Genomic DNA, 23975 nt, shown 5'->3' with positions numbered 1-23975 from the left:
AGAGGCACAGTGAGGGGAGGGGAGAGAGAGAGGCACAGTGGGGAGGGGAGAGAGAGGCACAGTGAGGGAAGGGGGGGGGGGGTGAGAGGCACAGTGAGGGAGGGGAGAGAGGCACAGTGAGGGGAGGGGAGAGAGGCACAGTCAGGCAGAGAGAGTGAGGGAGAGAAAACAATGATTAAGAATGTAGATTAAATATGTGAATAATTGTGCTTATGATGGACTTTATTTTCCTGTTATTTTCCCCGTGCTAATTATTCTGCTCCATACAAAATGTTCCTAATATTTCACTATACTGAGATAAATCCCTTAATTTCCCAGCGTTCTCGTGTGGTAACGGGGGAAGGGAGCAGCGCTGATTGAGACGACCCTAGGGAGCGATTCATGGTATGTTTATCATTTAAACTTTTACATCCTCATAACCTTTTATAAAACACAGAACAAATGCAAAGAAAGCTGCAGAATGGCCGGTGTGGGATCAAACCCACGGCCGCGGCATTATTATCCCCACAACTGCGCTATCCAGCAAGCAAGCAACTGAATGTAGCACGCGAGTCAGCGCCGGAGCTGCGGGAAAGTATTTTACTCGTCACTTAGTGCGTCCCTAGTATAGAGCGGCTGGCTAACCACAGCCAATTATAAGTGCCGCGCGCGCACGCCGGAGCAAGCGCGCCCACTATATTACGGGCCGTAGTGTATATTTACAGACAGAAAGGAACAAATAACGTTTCCGGGCGGCAGCCCTTCCGTCTGATCGCCCCTCAGTGTTACACAAATATAACAGGCAGACATTTATGTGACACTGACATTCGCCCCCACACACTTGGCGCCAAAACGCCATTAAGAGGCCCCGTTCCAGGTGTGTGGAGGTCTCAAATTAGCCGGTAAGACCTCGCGTGTCTGGTTGCCGGTGCTTCCGGGTTGTGACATCACGTGTCACGGCAAGGTCTGCCCCTCATAACGAGCGTCGTTGCCACGAGACCACAGGTGCATCATGCGTGTTACCATGGCAACAAAGGACGCTAGCGCACATTTATATATACAATGTAACAGACATTTAAAAGCCCATAATGAGAAATATAAGAACTGGAACCAAACTACTAGTGAAGAAGCTGGTTAAGGGATAAGAACTGAATAAACCATGTAATCTGCACGTGTGTGTGCGTGTTTGTGTGTGTGTGTATACGTACATACATACATACAATGTGCATACATACATACAATGTGTATGTATGTGTACATATACATCTTGCATCTCCTTCAGTGGTCAGAGCTCTGCTCACAGGACCATTTCCGTGGACCAGGCCCCCCGGAGCTGGAGGCCTCTAAGCTAATCTTACCCCCTCACTCCCTGATGGGGTAAGGTAGAACCATTTAACTATACAGCCTAAAGGTGATTATTTAATCCCCAATAATATAAATGAGGCTAAAAAGAGACAACAAACTATAAGTAAAAAGTGTAACACAATATTTGATACACACATTTTATTAGTGTGTATTTTTTATGTAAGTGTAACTACCATTAATGGCACAACCACTGAACAAGTACAGATAGAGCACAGACACACAACTAAACAATAACGCAGTTGTTTGAGAGTGGGTATTGTCTAAGAAATAAAAATAATTCTTAATCAAAAAGGATCCTATAACACCTGTATTATATACATTACCCAAGATTCATAAAAACTTGGAATCTCCCCCCGGTAGACCCATTGTGGCAGGGACTGACTCCGTTTTTCAGCCTTGTGCTATTTTCTTGATAAATTATGTCCAAACACAAGGAACGGCCATGGGTTCCAACGTCACACCCACATACGCCAATATCTTTATGGCCAAATTTGAAACGGAACATGTATTCCGCCATTCATTATTTCTGGATCATGGGCGTATGTGGGTGCGTTTCATTGACGACGTGTTTATGGTGTGGCAGGGTGATGTGGTTTCATTGTTAAACTTTGTCACAGATATCAATTCTGCACATAGGACCATTGGTTTCACATGTACTTACGATCACACTAGGGTCAATTTCTTAGATACCACAATCAGATTAGTGGATGGTACATTAGAGTCCGATATGTTCTCTAAAAGTACAGACCGTAATAATTTATTGCACTTTCTAGCTTTCATCCACCACAGGCCTACCATATAGCCAGTTTCTGCGGGCTAAGCACATCATTACTACTCCAACTTTGGTTGTAGATAGCCTAGACAATATGCAGAATACATTTTTAGCAAGAGGCTATCCCAGAGAACTACTCAGGAGCCAGCGCAACAAGGCAGAGATGTGGCCCGTTATCACATCTGTGGCACTCCCCAGTAAGACGTTTTCAGTCCCTTTTGTCTCCACATACAATACGAATAGTGGACGTATAAAAAACATAATTAAGCGTCATTGGCCTCTCTTATGTAGACCCAACTTTGGCTCCCATTTTTTCTGAACCACCATTATTTTCATATAAAAGGGGCAGGAACCTACGTGACCGCTTGGTATAGCGGATATGGGGGGGGGTGGTGTCACGGTAACTTGTGACAGGGTATAATATACACCAAATATCTGGGTTTAATTGAACACGACTTAGATATAATAAGATAGTTTATTCCTTAGATAGGTGAACACACAAGATGATACAAATAATAGGCAAGATATAGCACTTACTTAAGGGTTGGGTAATGAAGCAATCAGGTACAGGATTGGCAATTCATACAGCAATCAGGAATCAAGTAGTTGGTAAAATCGAAGACACTGGGCATAGGGCTGACACTGGTGTATATGGGATTTCAGTCCTATACCCTGGCATTGAGTGCAAGACATTGGAGGATAATTATCCTGCACCCAATCCCTCCTTGCCAGCTAACGTGGGAACATTGTTAGATCATGCCCCCCAGCTAGTTGGCCCATGCGTACTTCTGGCCCTTGGGGTCTCATTTCTTTAACCCCACACAAAAGTCAGGGCACCTACAAGTCTCTGTAGATAGCACTCTGTTTCTGTATGAATTGGTGATTTATTTAAAATAACTTTATTAATTGACAATATCGTTAAAATATTGGGGTTTAAAACAATGATTAAATGATGCCAAGTGTGGCTAACTCCTATGGATAGGTGTATCCAGAGGAGTATACAATGGTGTATTAATGCCCAGTGTTAGGGTAATTCACTGGCCCTAGTGTTCCTCATATGGAGAGAATGGGCTAGAGTTCTTGTAATGAAAGTAGCGGCTGTGTGGACCACAGATGTAGTGCCCCAGTATTGAAATACTAGTAGGTGCACTAGTTGATTGGACCTGTACTTAGCTGCTTTTGGGCTGCAGCTATTGGTACATTATAGACTTGTGTATACAGATCTAGGTCTATGTGCACCTATTATGAGTTTTTAACACCAGCATGTGTGGGTGGTGGTATTTAAATACAAGTGGTGTGATACTTAACACGTGTACATCCCCAAGTGTGTAATAACAGGGCTAGAATAGACACTAGTATTAGTTTTGCAATACTGGTAAGTTAGTGGCACTGCTGTAAATTCTGTATATACTTACCTAATTAACAGCTGAGTACTGCTCCTTTTAGGGTATTAATATCGGTCTATTATGAAAGACCTTTCCTAGTTGGTGTAGTGCTCTTCATATGTGGTAATGGTCTGGCACTCCAGAGGTTAATTGCTGGATTGGTTGCCGTTTTTGCTCAATGTGTATGCCCCTTTAAGCTAAATGCTGTGTTTGGGGATTAGCATTCAGCTTCCTGCATTTGTACTGTGATTTACTGCCAGATATTCTCTGTGCTTTACTGATGTGTGACTGCTAAGATCGTAGGATCTTTCAGCAGTCCATTACTGTGCACGGCTGAGACACGCTGACTCTTTGAATCTCTCTGAGTCAGTGTACATGAACTCAGGCTCTGCTCGTGCACGTGGTCAACTCTAGCCCATTCTCTCCATATAGGAACACTAGGGCCAGTGAATTACCCTAACACTGGGCATTAATACACCATTGTATACTCCTCTGGATACACCTATCCATAGAGTTAGCACACTTGGCATCATTTAATCATGTTTAAACCCCAATATTTTAACGATATTGTCAATTAATAAAGTTTATTTTAAATAAATCACCAATTCATACAGAAACAGAGTGCTATCTACAGGGGCTCTGTCTGTCCACTATGTATTAAGTTATACGCCCTTTGCAGCACCAGTTTCATTGTTCTATAGTAAAGCTGAAGCGGGGGTAAACATACGTATACACCTACAAGTCTACCAGACCTGAATTTGGTCAGGAAATCCTTTGTCTGTAAGTGTGAATTACAGCACTTACAGACCACTCAAGCCCTGTGTTTCTCCGCCCTAATGTATACAGCCAGAGTGGCTGAGCCTTTGATCAGGGGGTCTGTTGTAGACAATGGGTCGCCCCCCTGAGCATTTACATTAAACAGAGCCGGTAACTTTCGTGGGCTTTTATCCCCGCTTTGAAACACAGTACATTTTTCAATATCTATATATATATTAAAATAAGTCGTTCGGCTGGGCCGAGCGGGCTGAAACTTGCCAGACCCTCATGCCGGAGGGGACTCTCCATGGTGGCCAAGTTTCAGCTCGCTGCGGCCCACTGGACCGAAGACACAAAATTACAGTTTAGAAACCCTTTTGGAACACGAGGCTTTTTTCCGCCAGGCAAGTCAATGGCAGAAACCCAAACTTTGCAATTACCCTGACTCCGTTCTGTTGCCCCGGGAGGGTCTGTATTTGTCGTGCAATCCTGCCGGAACTAGGACTACATGGTGGCCGAATCTCAGCCCTCTAGGTTGAACAGAACCGGTTGAACTTCTCCTCAGCCTCCATTACTGGGGTCCCTGTCCTGTCTTAGCTCCTTTTTTTATTTATTTTTGGGAGGTGGTTCAGCGTTGGAGTTCCATATGGGTCAGCCATGAGTCCCATATGTTATAGAAAGAGGCAGTGGACCTTTTTAGAAAGGCTGACAGTCTCTCCATTTCCATCACCTCTTGCACCCTCTTTTTTACCGTTTGTTTCGTTGGGGGAGACACCTTCTTCCAGGCGGCTGCCACCGCACACCTAGCCGCTTTGAGAATAAAGGAGACTAATTTGCCTGTTGGTCGGTCCAGTGTATCTAAGGGCCTGGCCAACAGGTAGGTCAGCGGGTCAATGGGTATTGTGAGGTCTGTGACCTCTTCTATTAATTTTTGTATAGTTTCCCAGTATTTCTGAATTTCCGGACATGTCCACCAGATATGGGCCATGTCCCCCTTTTGACCGCAGCTTCTCCAACATAGATCGGAATCCAGGGGGTAAATTTGATTTATTCTAACTGGAGTGAGATACCAGCGAAACAGTATTTTATATATGTTTTCTTTGATTGTGGTACATATGGAAGTTCCTGAGGCTGTCTCCCAAATACTTTCCAAATCCTCTCGGTCTATAACTATATTCAATTCTTCTGCCCAATGCAGAATATATTCATGGGTGGGGGCTTCTATTGCCCTCTCTAGCTCTGCACAAATTTGCGTTATGAGACCTTTCTGGTGGCCTGTTTCTCTACATAGCTGCTCGAAGCCAGTGAGAGGGGGAAATTCCAACGTTGGGGATAATGTTTGAATAAAGTGCCGCATTTGTAGGTATTTGAAAACATTCAAACATTCATATTTGGTTTGTAAATTTTGGAAACTCAGGAACTGCCCTAAGCTCAGGAGGTCGGCAACTACCTTGATATTTTTTGTTTTAAACTAGCTGATAGACCCGGCGTTGCCCGGAAAGTAAATAGATAAAACAAAATAATGTATAGAATAAAAAGTATATGAACAAAATGTAATGAAAGTATAACATACCTAGCACATATATTGAACATAAATAGGTTGAGTAATACATAATAATTGTACAAAATTTTTATTGTAAGTATTTTTTATATTGTTGATGAAGAAGAAAAAAATTGTATAGAAATATGTAGGGAACTGATAGTAAATGCAAGTGTAGAACATAAATTTAATTGTATGTGTCAACATAGGTATTGATCCAGAGGAAGGCAAACAAAAAACCCTATAAAGGGTAAAAATTAATTCCTCCTGACTCCAAAAATTGGCAATCAGGGGTTGAAAGAGAAGGGTGGGTGGGGGGTGGAAAGAGAAGGGTGGGTTGGTGGGGGGAAAGAGAAGGGTGGGTTGGGGGGGAAAGAGAAGGGTGGGTTGGGGGGGAAAGAGAAGGGTGGGTTGGGGGGGAAAGAGAAGGGTGGTTGGGTGGGTGGGGTAAAGAGAAGGGATGGGTGGGGGGGTAAAGAGAAGGGATGGGTGGGGGGTTGAAAGAGAAGGGCGGGTGGGTGGGGGGAAAGAGAAGGGTGGGTGGGTGGGGGAGGGAAAGAGAAGGGTGGGTGTGGGGGAGGGAAAGAGAAGGGTGGGTGGGGGGGGAGGGAAAGAGAAGGGTGGGTGGGGGGGGAGGGAAAGAGAAGGGTGGGGGGGGAGGGAAAGAGAAGGGTGGGTGGGGGGGGGAAGAGAAGGGTGGGTGGGGGGGGGGGAAAGAGAAGGGTGGGGGTGGGTGAAAGAGAAGGGTGGGTGTGGGTGAAAGAGAAGGGTGGGTGGTGGGGGTGGTAAAGTGAAGGGTGGGTGGTAAAGTGAAGGGTGGGTGGTGGGGGTGGTAAAGTGAAGGGGGGGTGGTGGGGGTGGTAAAGTGAAGGGTGGGTGGTGGGGGTGGTAAAGAGAAGGGGGGGTGGGAAAGAGAAGGGTGGGTGGGTGGGGAGGTGGGAAAGAGAAGGGTGGGTGGGTGGGGGGGTGGGAAAGAGAAGGGTGGGTGGGTGGGGGGGAGGGAAAGAGAAGTATGGGTGGGGGGGAAAAGAGAAGGGTGGGTGGGGGGGGGGGAAGAGAAGGTGGGAAAGAGAAGGGTGGGGGTGGGTGGGTGAAAGAGAAGGGTGGCTGGGGGTGGGTGAAAGAGAAGGGTGGGTGATGGGGGTGGTAAAGTGAAGGGTGGGTGGCTGGGGGTGGGTGAAAGAGAAGGGTGGGTGATGGGGGTGGTAAAGTGAAGGGTGGGTGGTGGGGGTGGTAAAGAGAAGGGTGGGTGGGGGTGGGAAAGAGAAGGGTGGGTGGGGGGGGGGAAGAGAAGGGTGGGTGGGGGGGGGGAAGAGAAGGGTGGGTGGGGGGGTGGGAAAGAGAAGGGTGGGTGGGGGGGTGGGAAAGAGAAGGGTGGGTGGGGGTGGGTGAAAGAGAAGGGTGGCTGGGGGTGGGTGAAAGAGAAGGGTGGGTGATGGGGGTGGTAAAGTGAAGGGTGGGTGGCTGGGGGTGGGTGAAAGAGAAGGGTGGGTGATGGGGGTGGTAAAGTGAAGGGTGGGTGGTGGGGTTGGTAAAGAGAAGGGTGGGTAGGGGGGTGGGAAAGAGAAGGGTGGGTGAGGGGGTGGGAAAGAGAAGGGTGGGTGGGGGGGTGGGAAAGAGAAGGGTGGGTGGGGGGAAAGAGAAGGGTTAAAGGGAAGGGTGGGTGGGGGGGGGAAAGAGAAGGGTGGATGGGGGCAAAGAGAAGGGTTAAAGGGAAGGGTGGGTGGGGGGGGAAAGAGAAGGGTGGGTAGGTGGGGGGTGGAAAGAGAAGGGTGGGTGGGGGGGGAAGAGAAGGGTGTGTTGGGGGTCGGAAGAGAAGGGTGGGTGGGGGGGGGGGAAGAGAAGGTTGGGTGGGGGGTGGTGAAAGAGAAGGGTGGGTGGGGTGGTGGGAAAGAGGGGTGCGTGGGGGGTGGGAAAGATAAGGGTGAGTGGGGGTTGGGGGGTGGGAAGAGAAGAGTGAGTGGGGGTTGGGGGGTGGGAAGAGGTGGGTGGGGGGGGTGGGAAGGGAAGGGTGGGTGGGGGGGGTGGGAAGAGAAGGGTGGGTGGGGGGGGAAAGAGAAGGTTGGGGGGGGGAAAGAGAAGGTTGGGTGGGGTTGAAAGAGAAGGATGGGTGGGCGGGGAAAGAGAAGGGTGGGTGGGGGGTGAGTAGGGTGGGTGTGGGGGGGGGGGGGGGGAAAGAGAAGGGTGGGTTGGGTGGTGGGAAAGAGAAGGGTGTGTGGGGTTGGGGGAAAGAGAAGGGTGGGTGGGGGGGGAAAGAGAAGGGTGGGTGGAGGGGAGGAAAGAGAAGGGTGGGTGGGGGGGGGAAAGAGAAGGGGGGGGGAAGAGAAGGGTGGGTGGGGTGGAAAGAGAAGGGTGCTGGGGTGGTGGAAAGAGAAGGGTGGGTGGGGGGGGAAGAGGAAGGATGGTGGGGAAAGAGGAAGGGTGGGGGGGGGAAAGAGGAAGGGTGGGTGGAGAAAGAGGAAGGGTGGGTGGGGAAAGAGGAAGGGTGGGGGGGGGGAAAGAGGAAGGGTGGGGGGGGGAAAGAGGAAGGGTGGGGGGGGGAAAGAGGAAGGGTGGGGGGGGGGGGGAAAGAGGAAGGGTGGGGGGGGGGAAAGAGGAAGGGTGGGGGGGGGGAAAGAGGAAGGGTGGGTGGGGAAAGAGGAAGGGTGGGTGGGGGTTGGTTTGAAAAAGGAAGTTTGTGTGGGGGTAGTAAAGAGGAAGGGTGGTTGGAGTTGTTGGGGGTAAAGAGTAAGGTTGGTGGCAGTAGTAAGACGAATGGTGGTTGTTAAGAGGAAGGGTGGGGTGTGTGGCATATGAGTAGGTAATTTAGTGAAATTTACATGCAAAGAATGTAAACAATAAAGTTTTATTTTTGAGACACATGCGTGTTGTGCAAGAGCGTATGGAGAAAGGGTTTGGCTAGGGATATGGTGGTGCGGAGCGCAGATGTCAGTTGGTGTTGGGGCATTTGTGAAAAAAAATTGTAAGCGCGTAGGTAAAGTAATGTGCGGGAATGCAGAGCGGGCATTTTAGAAATGAAATTGACAGTGGCGAGGTAAAGTAACGTGTGTGTGTAGATGTTGTGTAAATGAAGGTATAGTGTTTCGTATGAATGTATGTGAATAGTGTATGGATGTTTAAAGCAATGTAAATAGGAATGATATGGTTTATAGAGGATCGTGAAGATATAGAAAACGGGAGATATTGTAAAAGTGTTGATGTAATTATGTAAAGAGAGGAGAGGGTGAAAAGTAAGTATTAAAAACATGTTGAAATATTGAAAGCGGGATATTGTAGCATGTAAATGTAAGTAAATATTTGTAAGTTTGTGTAGCGGCCATTTGTGTAAATGTTTAGTAAGTGCGTATGTAAATGAACGTGCGGCCATGCACAGCGGCCATTTTAGTATATAATTATTTAGTAAGTGCGTAGGTTAAGTAACGTGCGGCCATGCACAGCGGCCATTTTAGAATGTTTTTTTACAGTGGCTAGTTTTGCAGCCATGCACAGGGGAGTAAGGATGAGCGGTGTGTGTATAGGGAGTGCGTTTTGTCGTATACATATAGATTGTAATAGCAAATAATGAGTTTGTACAAAGGCATAAAGTGAGAGTATTTATTAAAGTTAAGTAATGAACTTAAAGGTTTGAAAATTTGCAAAGCGGGAGATAGTGTAATGTAAATGTAAGGTAAATGAGTTGCTGTTGCGGCCATTGTATAAATGACATTTACAGTGCGTAGGAGAAGTAACGTGCGGACATGCACAGGGGAGTAAGCATGAGCGGTTTGTGTATAGGGACAGCGTTTCGTGTGTGTTTGTAGTAAGGCATATAGGGAGATATTTAATAAAGAAAAGTAATGAAGTGTGGATGTTGAATGTGTATTAGAAAATTGTGAAAGCGGGAGTTACATTGTGAAAGCGGGAGATGTATTTTGTAAGTGGGTATGTAAAGTAACGTGCGGCCATGCACAGTGGCCATTTTAGAAAATAATTTTACAGTGGCTAGGTTTGCGGCCATGCACAGGGGAGTAAGGATGAGCGGTGTGTGTATAGGGAGTGCATTTTGTCGTATATATATATAGATTGTAATAGCAAATAATGCGTTTGTACAAAGGCATAAAGGGAGAGTATTTAATAAAGTTAATGAATGAACTTAAATCTGGGATGGGATGACAGTGACTGTGTGTGTTAGTGTACACAGGAGTCAGTGTACAGGGTTGTGTGTTTGTGTACAGGGTTGTGTGTGTGTGTGTGTGTATGGACACAGGGGTGAGAGTGTGAGATGTAAACTTACCAAGGACTCCGCAGGGGTTCTGTGGGGGTATGCTGTCAGTGCAAGTGTGTGAGAGTGAAGTAGATGTGTGTCAGTGATGTCACTGTAAGTTTTGTCCAATGAGAGTCGTGTGGGAGGGCGTACCTCTTGGCCAATGAGAGTCGGGGTGGCCACGGACCAATCACATTCACCGCAGCTAGTACCAACCATTCGAATTTATATATTAAGATTTTACCAGGAAGTAATACATTGAGAGATGCCTCTCGTTTTCAAGTATGTCCTGGGCACAGAGTTAAGACAAAAATACATGGTTACAAATACAGTTACATAAATGAACAGGCCGATGTGGATTCCAAGCGGTAAAGATGTGCTTAAAAGAAATGTAAAAAAACACAAAACATAGTGTAATACTGTAAAAACAAACAACATATATGTGAACAATTATAATTAATTATATATCAGCTGAGATCAAGGGTGAGATGAATATAACAACATTTAATAAAATGATTTAAAAACTCTGGACATAAAAAACATATACAAATAATGAAACACAAATAATATAACAATTATTAGGACAATTAATATGGGACCAGTATTCAGCTGCACCAGGTGGAGTGCCCACTCACCGGACGAAAGATATAAACAGTCAGTGGATATATCTGAGAGTATCCCCTCTCTCTTTCCAGCTCACACTGCTACCGCATTCAAGTATGTCCTGGGCACAGAGTTAAGACAAAAATACATGGTTACAAATACAGTTACATAAATTAACAGGGTATACATTATATACAAGACATTGCGTGCACAGTTAAAGATAATATATATTATGGGCGTATGAAACAGTTAAAGACCAGATTAAAATGTGAGACAGCCTTAGATTTTAAAGAACTGAAACTGGTGGTGGAATCTAACAGTCCTGAGTACAACATTGATCCAGTGTGAGCTCTCAGGTACCTATATGTGAATGCCTTTATGCTCGTCCCCCTGAGTTTGCAATCATGACCACAAGCACTTTAATACGGGGCCCGTGAAGAGGGGGGGGGGGGGGAGAGGGAAGGGGGAGGGGTGGGGGACATATGCACCTTTTGGGCTAAAGGAGTTTACATTGAACAACCTTGAACTTTGTACAGTGTTCGCAGTCTTTATGCGTGTAAGTCTGGGAGTCATATTTGGTGGAGCGGCTCTTTGCGCTTCGCCAGTTCAGAGTGGCCAGACCCGGGTGGCTGTGTTTTGTCCCCGTGGGCCATGTTGCATTGTGGGGGCAAATGTACTCACTGTTACCGGCGGGTCCAGCGCTCTGCCTGGGGGGGGGGGGGAGAAAGAGAGTGTGGAGTGGCGGCTTGCGCGGTGGCTTGGCGGACTCAGCTTGCGCCGCTCTGCTTTTGTATGCCCGTCCCCTCCCCTCCCGACCGGGGCGGTTTAGGAACGGAGGGGCAAAAAAGTGTAAGCTGCCGCCTAAGCGGGACTAAGGGGTCTCTTATTTGGCCCGCAGCTGCTTCTGGCCTGCCAGTCTCTCTGATGCCCTGACCGGTTGGTCCTCCGCGTGCAGCCTTTGGGAGCTGGAGGGGCCTGAGTTCCAGTCTGCAGGTAGGCTCAGTCCCAGTGCCTTTACAAATTGTGGGATATCTTCCGGGAGCCTTATTGTAAGGTATTTGCCATTCCTTTGTACTGAAAGCTTAAATGGAAATCCCCATTTATACTTGACCTCCTTCTCGCGGAGCAGGGTAGTTAGCGGTTTCATTTCTTTGCGCCGGTTTACCGTGAGTCTGGACAGGTCATTGTATATTTGAAGGGGGACATCGTTGAACTTTACAGGCTTCTGAGCTCGACAGGCCTCCATTATTTGCTCTTTTTTGGCATATCTGTGGAGGCGGGCTATTACTTCCCTTGACCGGTTAGGGTCTTCAGACCGCGGGCCGAGGGCGCGGTGAGCTCTATCCATCTCCAGGTCTTTATGGGTGAAGTCTGCGCACACTGAGTTGAAGAAGTATAGGAGCTATGGCTTGAGCTGACCAGGGAGAACCGATTCCGGTATACCGCGGATTCTAATGTTCTGACGTCTGTCGCGGTTCTCCTGGTCTTCAAGACTGTCCCGCAGACTGCTCTCTTCTGCTCCCAGGCGATATATTTAGTTCGTCGCCTCCTCTTGGGACTGCGTGGCGTCGGCCATCTTAATTTCTACGGCCGTGGTGCGTTCAGTGAGGCCTGATATCTCCTGTTTGAGTTCCGTGACCGCGGCCCGCAAGTCAGCCTGCAGTATGGAGCTTGTTCAGCATGGAGGATATAATCTCCTGCATGTATGCTCTTGTGTGCCCTTCCTCCGGTGGTGGAGGTGTTGCAGTGCTGTCTCGCTCCGTCGCTGCCTGCTTGGTCCCGCGTGCGCTCGTGGAGCCGGCGCCATCTTGATTTTTTGAGAGAGCCTCTGAGCTCCTCTGCGATGGGGAGAAGAATTCTGCGACTCCCGGGGTAGTTTGGGCTTTCGGTCTGCCCGTCATTTTTGCCGCCGATGGAATCAGGGAGGTTTATTGCAATTTCTGCGAGTTTTTTTTGGGGGGGGGGGGGGAAAGCGCCTATTCCGCTGTTTTTATGTTGGGGTCTGAGGAGCTCCTCTCCTACACGACTGTTCTCATCGGCGTCCTGGACACGCCCCCCGACTTAGCCGTTTTTTTTCTCGCGGCTCTTCCGCCATTAGAGTCAAAGGCGTGACCCTCGTGGCGAGCGCGACCCTTTACGGGGGTCCTTTATTCTCGGACCCGGTGGTGGTCGAGTGTGGGGGTTTCTAGGGTCTAGGGGCAAAAAGAATTTTATTACTGGGTGCCCTAGAAACTAAGTTTCCCACGCCAATTGTATGTGAACTTGACCTAGTGTGATCAAAAGCTCTTTTTTAGATTTTGTATCCGCTTCTGCGGTCTGCATGGCTGCCAACCCGTTCCTGGAGGTGTCCCCATTGAATGGCTCCATTGACTTACAATGGGGAACCGCCGCTTCCCCTCTCGGGTGCCACCTGCAGGTCTTCTACTGAAACGGGCCCAAATCGCCGGATTCGCCATAGGATTGAATGGAGCTGCCATGGCTGTCACGGTAGCTTATGACAAGATATAATGAACACCAAATATCTGGGTTGAACTGAACGAGGCTTGGATATAATAAAATATAATTTATTCCTTAAATAAGGTGAACACATCAATATAGTACAATTAACAGACAAGAAGGTAACACTTACTTAGGGTTGGGGGATGGAGAAGTATCCACTAGCAATTCTCCAGCAGTCCAGTGACATTCAAGATGGAATCAGAAGCACAACTCCAGCAATCCAGTGACATTCAAGATGGTATCAGAAGCACAACTAAAAACGGTAGGGTTGACACAGTTTATATACCTGTGCAACCCTATTCCTAACATTGAATACAGCCTATTGGTGAACAATTATCTGTATCCACTCCCTAACGTGGAGACTAACCCATGCCCTCAGGTAACAGAGTTTGTTGATTGATTAATACTTAATCCCTAGACATTGGGTAACAATCAATGCAGTTAACTTTTTGATTGCCGTGCTTAGGCTACTCAGCCGTCTGCCCTTCATGACCTATTAGCCTAGCAAATGGCGTCTGCATTTTCAGAACAGATCCAAAATAAAATACATTTACACTTTAATATCTACACATATTAATAAGTTCCATTCTGGTGGGCTCAGTGGGTTGACCTTTGCCAGTTTTTAATGCCTACAGTGACTACACATATTGGCCAAATATCAACTCTCTGCGACCTCCAGAACTGGAGATACAGAAATGCACTTTAAAACATTAAAATACATGCTTATAATGAAACATGGGAACAGGGGAACATTAATTTTCAAGGTACAACAAGGTGCAAACTTCATCCCTGGACCTCAGTCCTGTTAACCCCTTGTCTCTCTGGTGAGGTCAGGGGATGGCCATATGGGGTGCAACCCCTTTAATACCGGGCCACCCCCTTTCTCCCTCAACAATGGCGACCTATGGAGAGCTGCAAAATGGAGCCTGTAAAGGCGGGAACATGGAACAAAGGGCTATAATCATTTCCTAACTATTAACCCTTCTCCTCCCGAATGGATCCCAGTGTGAGTGTTGGTGCAGACACTGGAATGGGGAAGATACATTGTTACAGGGGAATACACATTTGGGTGCTGAAGTAGGGTAAAAATACATTACTGGACCGCAGTCCTGTTAACCCCTTGCCTCCCAAGTGAGGTCAGGGGTTGGCCATATGGGGGTGCAGCCCCTTTGATACCGGCCAATCCCCCTCTCTACAGGTGGGTCCTAGACAGATGTTTCTGGGAACACCTAAACTTGGGTGCTACAGATGCTTCGGCTGTAGCCAGTGCAATAGTATTCAGGAAGGCTCCGTATTTCTACATCCACTCACGGGTCAGAGGTTTCAGATTAAGGACTTTTATACATGTTTATCAAGACATGTCATTTATTTGATTAAGTGTCCTTGTGGCATGGGGTATGTGGGGGAGACTACACAGTTGGTGAAGGATCGGATTAGACAGCACCAGGCTGCCATCCGGAGATGTGATCCAGAAGCACCCGTGGCCCATCACTTCACACTAGCTGGGCATAATGCTAGCCAGCTTAGGTACCAGGTCATTGATGGCATGAGGACGAGTCGCCATGGTGGAGATACACAAAGGTTGCTACTCCAGAAGGAATCTAGATGGATCAGGCTCCTAGGTACCATGGCCCCAAGGGGAATGAATAAGGAACTGGATCGGCCATTCCCAGCAGGAGTGAAGCCGGAGGACATTCCAGCCTATCAGATACATGTACTGTGTTTAGCATATGACGTTAAGGGGCTCAGCTGCTCCTGATTTTGGTTGATTACCCACACAGCTGCTGCTATTGGACTAATTACACCACCAATGATGATGTCACCCCTACCCTTTATATACGGTCTCATTCAGTCCCAGTCAGCAGTCCCCCTTGCAGCAGGAGAGGAGAAGTGCTTGTGATTATGCTAGATGTCCTATACCCTCTATATTCTCTCTACTTTTCCTTTGTCATACTCTTAGGCTGCGGTCCCAGTAATGTATGTGACACGCGCGCCCGGCGGGGGAGGCGGCGCGTGTCAAAGCGCTAACCGCGATCTGCGGTCTGTGAGGAGAAGAGAATCTTGCGACGGGAGGGGGCGTGGTCGGGGATTTGCGGGGGCGTGGCCATTACGTCACGCGGCTGGTTCGCCCTCATTGGGTGAACCGCCGGTGGGGGCGTGGTCACGCCTCCGTCGCTAGGAGTAAACTCAATTTTATTGAGTTGTGAAAAATCCTGCCGCACGGCGCGGTTGCACCTTCTGCGTGACGGTGCGTAGAGGGCCCAGCCCCATTGAGGGGTGGTGCTTACACGCACTGTGCACACCGCACCGTGCGCACAGGCTGTACTGGGACCGCAGCCTTAGATTGATTACTTAGAGGTGCTTTGTGTGCTTAATCTGCTAGGGTTGCTGTTTCATTGTTTTGGGGAAGGGAAGTACCTCTGTGTCCCCTTTCGGGGTCCTGAGGGAACGGGCCTGAGGAAGGGGTTTATCCCTGAAACATTGCCCCCCTGCTTATCCCCATTTTGTTGCCCCCCTTGTTGCTCCCTCCACCCCACCCCCACCTCCCATTGTGTGATATTCTGTTTTTTGCATACTATGTTTTTTTGCAGTATGTATTTTAGACGCTTTTGTGTTGGTCACATCGCTCCGTGGGTTTGACTTGTGTTGACATTAAATATCTTTTTGATTTGGCAATTACCTACTTTTGAGATTCCTTCTCCCAGTCACTGAGCGCTGGAACTATTATTACTGCGCTGTAATTATTTAGGAGGAATTGGGTCCTTCTTTTTGTTCCTTTATTTGCACCCTGCAACCTGCGTGAGATTATCTTATTTTTTGAGTGCCGTCTATCACTTGTTTTTTCTCAGTAAGTCAGTCACTGGTCGCGACTCAGTAGTCTGGCCTACCTGTCTGGTCTCCTCAGGGACTGCTTGAACCCGCCAAATGCAGGGGGGACAGGGGCTGCTTCTGCTGTGATCCCTGATGACAGGCTCTTAGGAATCGCCTCCACAGCAGGCAATTCCGCAGCAAACATACAGAACGCAGGTTACAGGTCATTGCTAAGGCGCACCTCAGCAGTTACCCTGGACAAAACCCCCACCTCCCTCATGCCATGATTGGTGCCTCCCTCCAAAATGATCGGGGCCCCCTGGAATGACCGCAGCCCTCCCTCAGGCATGGTTCCTTGCACCTCGGTGCCCGGGAGCAACTCCTCTGGCTGCGCCAGAATAATAGCAGCACCCAAATCTGGCAAGCTGCCTGCTTGCTGGTCACCAAAGGTAACCCTCTGTGGGTGCCTGCTCAGGACATCAGCAGGCCGCACCTCGACTGGTGCAACTGGATATCCTCCGATCACTGCTGGTTCTGAGGAGACAAGGGCAGGGTCTCCATGGGACGTCCCTCTGGGGGTTGGCTCCATGGCTGTGCTTGCTTCCTCGGACACGGGCTACTGGCCCCACAGCTAGTGAATGTTGCCCCTGATGGGGTCCCCCAGACAGCTCACGGTCCGGGCAATGTGGCCGGATGTGGCCCACCTTGTGGCAATAATAGCACCGTCTCTCAAGCTTGAACTCCCCAGTATAGGGCGTGTTGCTGCCCACTGTTTGTTTGGGAGTCCACTGAGGTGCAGACAGGTCCCCTCTAGCTGGAATGGCTGTCTCTCTGGGGACTGCTACGTTGTTCACCAAGGCTCTGCTGGTTACATATTCATTTGCTGGCTCTGCTGCTTCCACAGCAGTTACTCTGGGAACGTCCTGTTTCCCGCTGACAAGGTGAGAGTGAGGGGTCCTTCCAAGTGCTCTATCGACAGGACCTGTACCCGCTGTTCATAGCTAACCCCTTCTCCCCAGGCGGTGAGGAGTGCAATGAGTTCAGAGGTAGCAAGTTCCGTCGCCGCAGCAACTAACCCATCTGCACCCCCTGGCACCACGCCACCCTCTTCCAGGTGGTCACGGACATCCTTCCCCTGTCCTTGCAGCCCCGGAGCTGGAGGGACCTCCTGCACTCCGGTTTGAGTACCGTCTGCTGTCACAGCAGCTGGTGGGGCCATCCTGCCCTCATTTTCTTCAAAGTCCTCCTCCAGCTGACTCTTGGACCGACCGTCTGACGTGAAACCGTACCCCACACATCTCTCCCGGTTCCAGGTACAAAACCTTCCTGAGTGTGGACTCGTGGTGCCATTGGGGTATGGTTCCAGAGACCAGTGAATTATCTCGTGCTCTTTGGAAGTGTGTGTAAGTTGCCACAGGTCTGAGGAGCTCGCAAGCCACGAGGTCCTCACTATATTACAGAGCCCCGCAGGAAACTGCAATATAGGCTCAATCAGTATCCCACCGCTGCCACCAGTAAGTATAAGCCTGTCATGGTGAACTGACCTGATCAACAATTTTATATTTTGGGGAACTAGATTGAGCACACAAGTGGAGAAAAATAAACTTGAAATGAATTTAGTGTGCGCTGTCCTCCGCTTTCCCCTCTCCTCACTGCCTATGTGATCCTCCCTGCAGCTCCCAATCTCCCCTGATCAGCGGGACAATATCCACATACAATAAAACAAAAAGGGGCGCATGAGAGAAAACACAGAGACAGTATATACTTTAAACACAATTTATATGTACACAATAATACATGTACAACATCCTTAAAATTAAGACAGGATTAAAATATCCAAATAGTCACACAACACTACCAGAGGGGAGGCCTCGGTTACCCAAGGCACTCGTTCAGTCCAAAGATCTTAAAGAACGGAGAGCTGGGGCTTACGTGATGAAATATCAGCCAACCCAATAACTCCAACGGAGCCCTCGTGGGTGAGTGTGGGTGCGCAGCTTCCGGAGTTCATCGTCACGATCCCTCTGTCGCTGCCTGTGACCTCACTGCGACGCGTTTCGTGTCAGAATGACACTTCCTCAGGGGGTTGGTCTAACATTTCCCATGGCAATAGTTATGTACCCTTCCTGGACACAATATCAGCCTATGGGAGTGGCGCTTAGCAAACATACATACATATAACACAAGTCCAACTGTTAACCTCATATATAGATATATATCTAGAAACTATATTTAATGTAGAAAAAAGAGAAAATGTATGTATATGTAGCCATGCTGTAAAATGGTCTGCAGTTGTCTCTCCTTCTGGCAGTAAACCCTGGTAAGTTATAGGGATGCCAGCAGTATTACTACCCGAATGGCGACCGCAAAATTGGAGGATCCGCGCGGTGCGGAAGGTCCAAGATGGCGGACGGAGGCTGAAGGAGAGAGCGTACATGGCATGTGTGCGGGTGAAGAGCAAGCTACAGAAGAGACTTTTGTGAGCCTGCTGTGGAGTGGCGTGAAAGCAGTGGCTGCGCCGTGTTGGTCCTGCTTAGGACCTTGGGATAGTAATCCTGAGGACAGTGAGGAGGACATTGTTGGGAGATATGAGGAACATAATGGACTTGCTTGTCATTCGACGTACAAACTTTCAAAAGCTACCTCAACCGTGAACAAGATTGACATTGCAATCTAAGATGGCGGTTCCCGCTTCCCTGGGAAACCGCGTGGGCCAGTTGCAGAAAATGTTGCAAATGCTCAACTTGCAGAGAGTTGGCCAGGAGTGGCGCCAACAGGAAAACCCCACCCTGATGGGGAGTATGGCGTGAAAGTTGGAGCCGCGCCCTCATGGACTATGACTAACTTAGCCCCTATGCTGGGTCATCCTACAAATTTAAGGGACCTCCCCCTAATCTCAACCAGGGGGAGTGGTTTCCAGTTTTGGCGGATGCGGATGGAGAAAGCTGGAGGAGGGGTTGGCAAACCAGCCCCTGCACTTCAGTTGCGAGGAACCAGAGAACAGACCAGACCACTAGTGAGAGTGCCTCCTATAGTGACTATGGCTTGCAAATCGGAAGAAGGGTCACTGATATCTACCCATCCCTACTCGGCTCCAGGAGGCTTCCTGATACTTTGAGTGGCGGGTACAGAGACAGTGGCATGCCTGCCTGCAGTGTCGCCTGCCGGATGGTGCTGTGAGCTCTACAGCGCGATGCGCACAATGTGGACTGCAGTATCTGTGGCCAATGCCCACATTCGTCCAGGCAGTAGAGGCCGCGGGAGATGTAGCCATGCTGTCGGCGGAACTCCCCGGTGCGCTCTGGTGGGAGTCTACGGATCCCGGAGAAAGGGGGTCGGGCCCGGCCATCAAGGCTGAGCCGGACGAGAGAAACGGTCACTGACGCGGTGATAAAAGGGAGGCTCACCGCCGATCACCGAGCGGAATGCCCCGCCCTGACGCAAAGTTGGGGTCCTCGGACGAGGAATCTGCAAGTCCTACCGCGGTGACGACCCGACCGCCGGTGAGCCACAGCAGCAGTACAATCAAGCGAGTGCCACTCACCTGTGTCGGTAGTGAACGGAGCAGAGTGTCGCCCATACAGCGGCAACCCGAGTGGCGAAGTCCCACGGCCGTGGTGACCAACGGTTCCGATGGCGGCAGATCCACCCCGACACCACGGAGCGGTAAGCAAAGTCCCTGCTTTTACCAGGCTCCGAGGGTGGCGACGGCGGAGGAGGGACGGTGCCAGGCCCAAGCGGGGCCACAGCGGAAGAAGGCGTTGCCGGATGTCGTGGTGGGTGGAAGAGGTCTCGCTTGGGGACCCAACACAAGATGGCGACGAGACACGTGCGTGTCAAGGCGTCGCTTCCGGCGGGCAGAGCGGAGCCGATTGGGAGATGACTGCGCCTCCTCGATCGAGCAGTGTCAGCCGATCGTCTAAGTCGAAGAGGAGCGGGCGATCGATGCGGAAGCCAGAGAGCAGTGCGACCGGAGAAGCGGAGAGCCCATGCGGTGGCACCGTACCAGGTAGCGGTGAAGAGCGGGTCGTAGCCCCGCGAATACCGGCTGTCCGGCCCTATGCCCAATCCCAGGCCCTACCTAGACCCAAGGCCCTAGTTAATGCCCCGGCCCCAGTCACCTTTACCTTTGGTTCATCCTCGAGCTTAGGGATGTCAGGGGATTCCCGGGTCACCTCCGATGGACTATGTGACATCCGATGATGGGGTCGGTGGGCGGTGGGAGGTACACTCGGCAGGTGTCAGTTTCCAGTGACTGTCCCAGTACTGTCAGTGTTACTATTGGTAGCCAGAAAAAGGGATCAGAGTATCAGGCCCAGTCTGAATGTACTTCCGGCATATCCTCAGGGGATGTACCAGAAGGGGAAGATTTGGCCGAGACGTCCCTGGAAGAGATTAAGGAGGACCGATGGTGGGCCCCCTTATTTGAGGGATACGAGGCCTGGCTAGATAGAACCAGGTTAATCTTAGAGCGAGATGGGGTGGTAGACTATTGGAGTGCCAAAGGAGAGTTCACTGGGGATGATCGGTTGAAAGCCATGCAGGACCGATGGTACGATATTAGTCGAGGGCTAATAGAGCCATTGGGTCCCAGTAAATTGGAAGATCCAGCAGAACCGGACGAACCCCTGTCATGGGTGCTGCCAGGGAGATCGGGTAACACCAAATTGATCTGGGCCAGCCGAGCGGAAAGGGCCATGTAGCCAAGTACAAAAACTCACACGGGTTAGAGTACCCCTATGTCCCCGAACCCCTCATGCAGGAGATAGAGGATCAGAGGGATGGGTGGCTAAGAAAAACCATAGAGATGTATATGGTGAATAAAGGGGGTGCGATTACTGGGCGCAGAGCAGAAGAGAGGATCGGCCAGCTAATGCGAGTATGGAGCATCGGGCGCAGTATATACATGCACAAGGCTGTATATAGACCTGAGAGTGGCTTGCCCCAGGAATATAGTATCACTGTAACCGATATGGCAGGTAGGGAGGTGAAGAAGAACCAGATCCTCGCCACTATTATTAGGCAGACAGAATAGTGAGGTCTGTTTCTAAGATAAGTGCTCCCTGCTGGACAGTGAGCGCTACATTGTTAATTATAAAAACAGTAATGTTGTTTTGATTAATTATGTGTTCCATTTTACACTGCTTCCTGGAAAAAGGTACACCAAATTTAGGTCCCAGCCGGGAGGGTGGGGATTCACTAGGGGGAGATTGTAGTCATGCTGTAAAATGGTCTGCAGTTGTCTCTCCTGCTGGCAGTAAACCTGGTAAGTTATAGGGATGCCAGCAGTAATCATGGAGGTTTGCCCTCACACCCTGGTGAGGTGCCCTATGTATGGATGGGAGTGACTACATACTCTGAGTCCTCCGTTAGTGACATCAGAGATGTGCCTGCCTCCTGAGGTATATAAGGCACAGCACTGCCCAAAATTAGGGTTCTCTGTGTAGGAGGGAGTTGAAGGAATAAGTCTGTATTGAGACTTGGGAAAAGAAGGGCCCACTAGTGCAGTAACTAGTGGCCCGCTTCTACATCAAGCCTGACAGAGGCCACACTGTGTCCAGAGACCTGGCACAGGGGTGATCTCCCTGCGGGGAGAGGGGATCCCACTCCATTGGGAGGGCGTACCTTTTCAAGGGACAGTACGGCAAGTTGTGCGGCTGAGCTGATCGCTGCAAGGGGGCAGTTTGCTTCATCATCAATAAAGATGCCCTGTTCAAAGACAACCCCACTGTGTGAGTGTGAAGTTACTCTCCAGTGGAAGGCACCACCAAGAAGGAGTTCCTCATCAGGACAATCTCCCTGCGGACGCACAGATCCTGATGAGGTGGAGGCGCTGCACGTGATATAGGTAGGACTCGCACCCACTACCTCAGCTGCCTGTCTGGATGACAATCCCCAAACACCATCATGCGGGAGACTCAGGAGCCCTGTTGCCTACAGGTGCACCACCAGACACGACCATGTAATGGGGGCTGGTTAGACCACACGGGCCAATATAAGATTGGGGTGTGTCAGACAAGAGGGAATACCCGTTACATATATATATATATATATATATAATAATGTGTTCACCTTTTTCAAGGAATAAATTATATTTTATCATCATATTTTATCATATCTAAGCCTCGTCCAGTTCAACCCAGTTATATTTTGGTGGTGTATTATTAATAGCCTGTCTCAAAGCTCCCGTCACACCGCCGCGTGGAGAGTTTTTCAGGCTCATTAAAATAGTGTTTAGATCTAGCAAAGGAGCGCTAGGACATGTCCCCGGCGGTTCAGCCAATGAGGGCGAACCTGCTGGGTGATGTCATGGAAGTGCTCATGTCACGCCCCCCCCTCTCCCACCTGCAGACCGGGGAATTCGGCTGCACACGCCACCAGCCGTGCAGGCGCGGGCAGCGCCGGCACTGGGGCCGGAGTCTTAAGCTCACTCTCAGCAATTATGGGCGACAGCTGATCTTTAAATTCTGTGCTGTCTTGTGTGGCAATACTGACTATTTAACCCCATCACTGCTGGATTGGCTGTGAGCCAATCCTCCCCTGAGAGAGTCACTCACGTGACCAAACATGAAGGAGCGAATCAAGTGCTGAGAGGTGACTCTGTTCCTGAAACAAGCCGTGGTGTATCGGTGACGCCGGTGAGGTGAGCACTACATCGTTGGCAACGGGGAGACTAAGGAGGCCCTGCTGTGAACCTCAACCATCTCGGGTGAGTACACCCTGAGGCAAAGACAACTGGCAATCAGCGTCTGTGTAGTACCTTCAGATCCGCTCCCCAGCTGATGAGTCTGATTACAGCTTTCTCTCCACTGAATGTTTCTTTTACCCATTATGTGAGTGCAAGTCCTGGTGACTACTCTCCTGTTTAATACATTTTGCATTCAGTATTATGCTATGGAGCTGGCGCTTCTTTCTTCTTGATAGAGATGGAGATATTTTGCAAAAGATTGACCTAGGCGCAGAAAAGAGAGAGGGGGAAACACAGAGTAGTGTGTCTAATAAAGTGTCACGTGTGGATGGTAAGAGATACACTCACAATTGGATGGATAAATATGGGCCTGTATCCAAATACAATGAAGGAGCGGCTCAGTGAGTAAAGACACTGACTGACACTGAGATTGCTGCAGGGGAGCCTGGTTCAATTCCCGGTGTCGGCTCCTTATGACCTTGGGCAAGTCACTTTATCTCCCTGTGCCTCAGGCACCAAAATACATAGATTGTAAGCTCTAAGGTGCAGGGACCTGTGCCTGCAAAATGTCTCTGTAAAGCGCTGCGTACAATTAGCAGCGCTATACAAGAACATATTATTATCTGGAACGATGTCTTGTTTGTTTGATTTTCTGGGACTGGTTTTCACCTCAGTACGTGGACTTTTGTTGTGAGGGGAGGGGAGAGAGGCAAAGTGAGGGGAGGGGGGAGAGGCATGGGGAGGGAGAGAGGCACAGTGAGGGGGAGGGGAGAGTGGCACAGTGAGGGGAGGGGGAGGGAGGCACAGTGATGGGGGGGAGGGAGGCACATTGAGGGGAGGGGGAGAGAGGCACAGTGATGGGGGGAGTGGGGCACAGTAAGGGAGATAAAACAATGATTAAGAATGTAGATTAAATATGTGAATAATTGTACTTATGATGGACTTTATTTTCCTGTTATTTTCCCTGTGCTAATTATTCTGCTCCATACAAAATGTTCCTAATATGAGAGAGAGAGAGAGAGAGGGTGGGAGAGAGAGAGAGGGTGGGAGAGAGAGAGAGGGTGGGGAGAGAGAGAGAGAGGGTGGGAGAGAGAGAGAGAGAGGGTGGGAGAGAGAGAGAGAGGGTGGGAGAGAGAGAGAGAGGGGTGGGAGAGAGAGAGAGAGGGTGGGAGAGAGAGAGAGGGTGGGAGAGAGAGAGAGAGGGTGGGAGAGAGAGAGAGAGGGTGGGAGAGAGAGAGAGAGAGGGTGGGAGAGAGAGAGAGAGAGGGTGGGAGAGAGAGAGGAGAGGGTGGGAGAGAGAGAGAGGGTGGGAGAGAGAGGAGAGAGGGTGGGAA

At 49.6% G+C, this 23975-nt stretch overlaps 2 protein-coding genes across 3 annotated transcripts in view; one reads left to right on the top strand and one right to left on the bottom strand.

Moving 5' to 3' along the window:
- The window catches only part of LOC142468238 (uncharacterized), a 407600-nt gene that overhangs the window by 167606 nt on the left and 216019 nt on the right, over positions 1 to 23975 (bottom strand). The window lies entirely within an intron of this gene.
- LOC142468138 (uncharacterized) overlaps positions 169 to 23975 on the top strand; it is a 29121-nt gene continuing 5314 nt past the window's right edge. Inside the window, 1 exon segment of the mRNA XM_075574303.1 lies at positions 169 to 384. The gene's annotated coding sequence lies outside the window, so the exon portion shown is untranslated.

This window comes from Ascaphus truei, chromosome 1 (assembly GCF_040206685.1).
Source record: "Ascaphus truei isolate aAscTru1 chromosome 1, aAscTru1.hap1, whole genome shotgun sequence".
Taxonomy (NCBI): Eukaryota; Metazoa; Chordata; class Amphibia; order Anura; family Ascaphidae; genus Ascaphus; species Ascaphus truei.
This window is presented reverse-complemented; position numbering and strand designations above follow the sequence as displayed.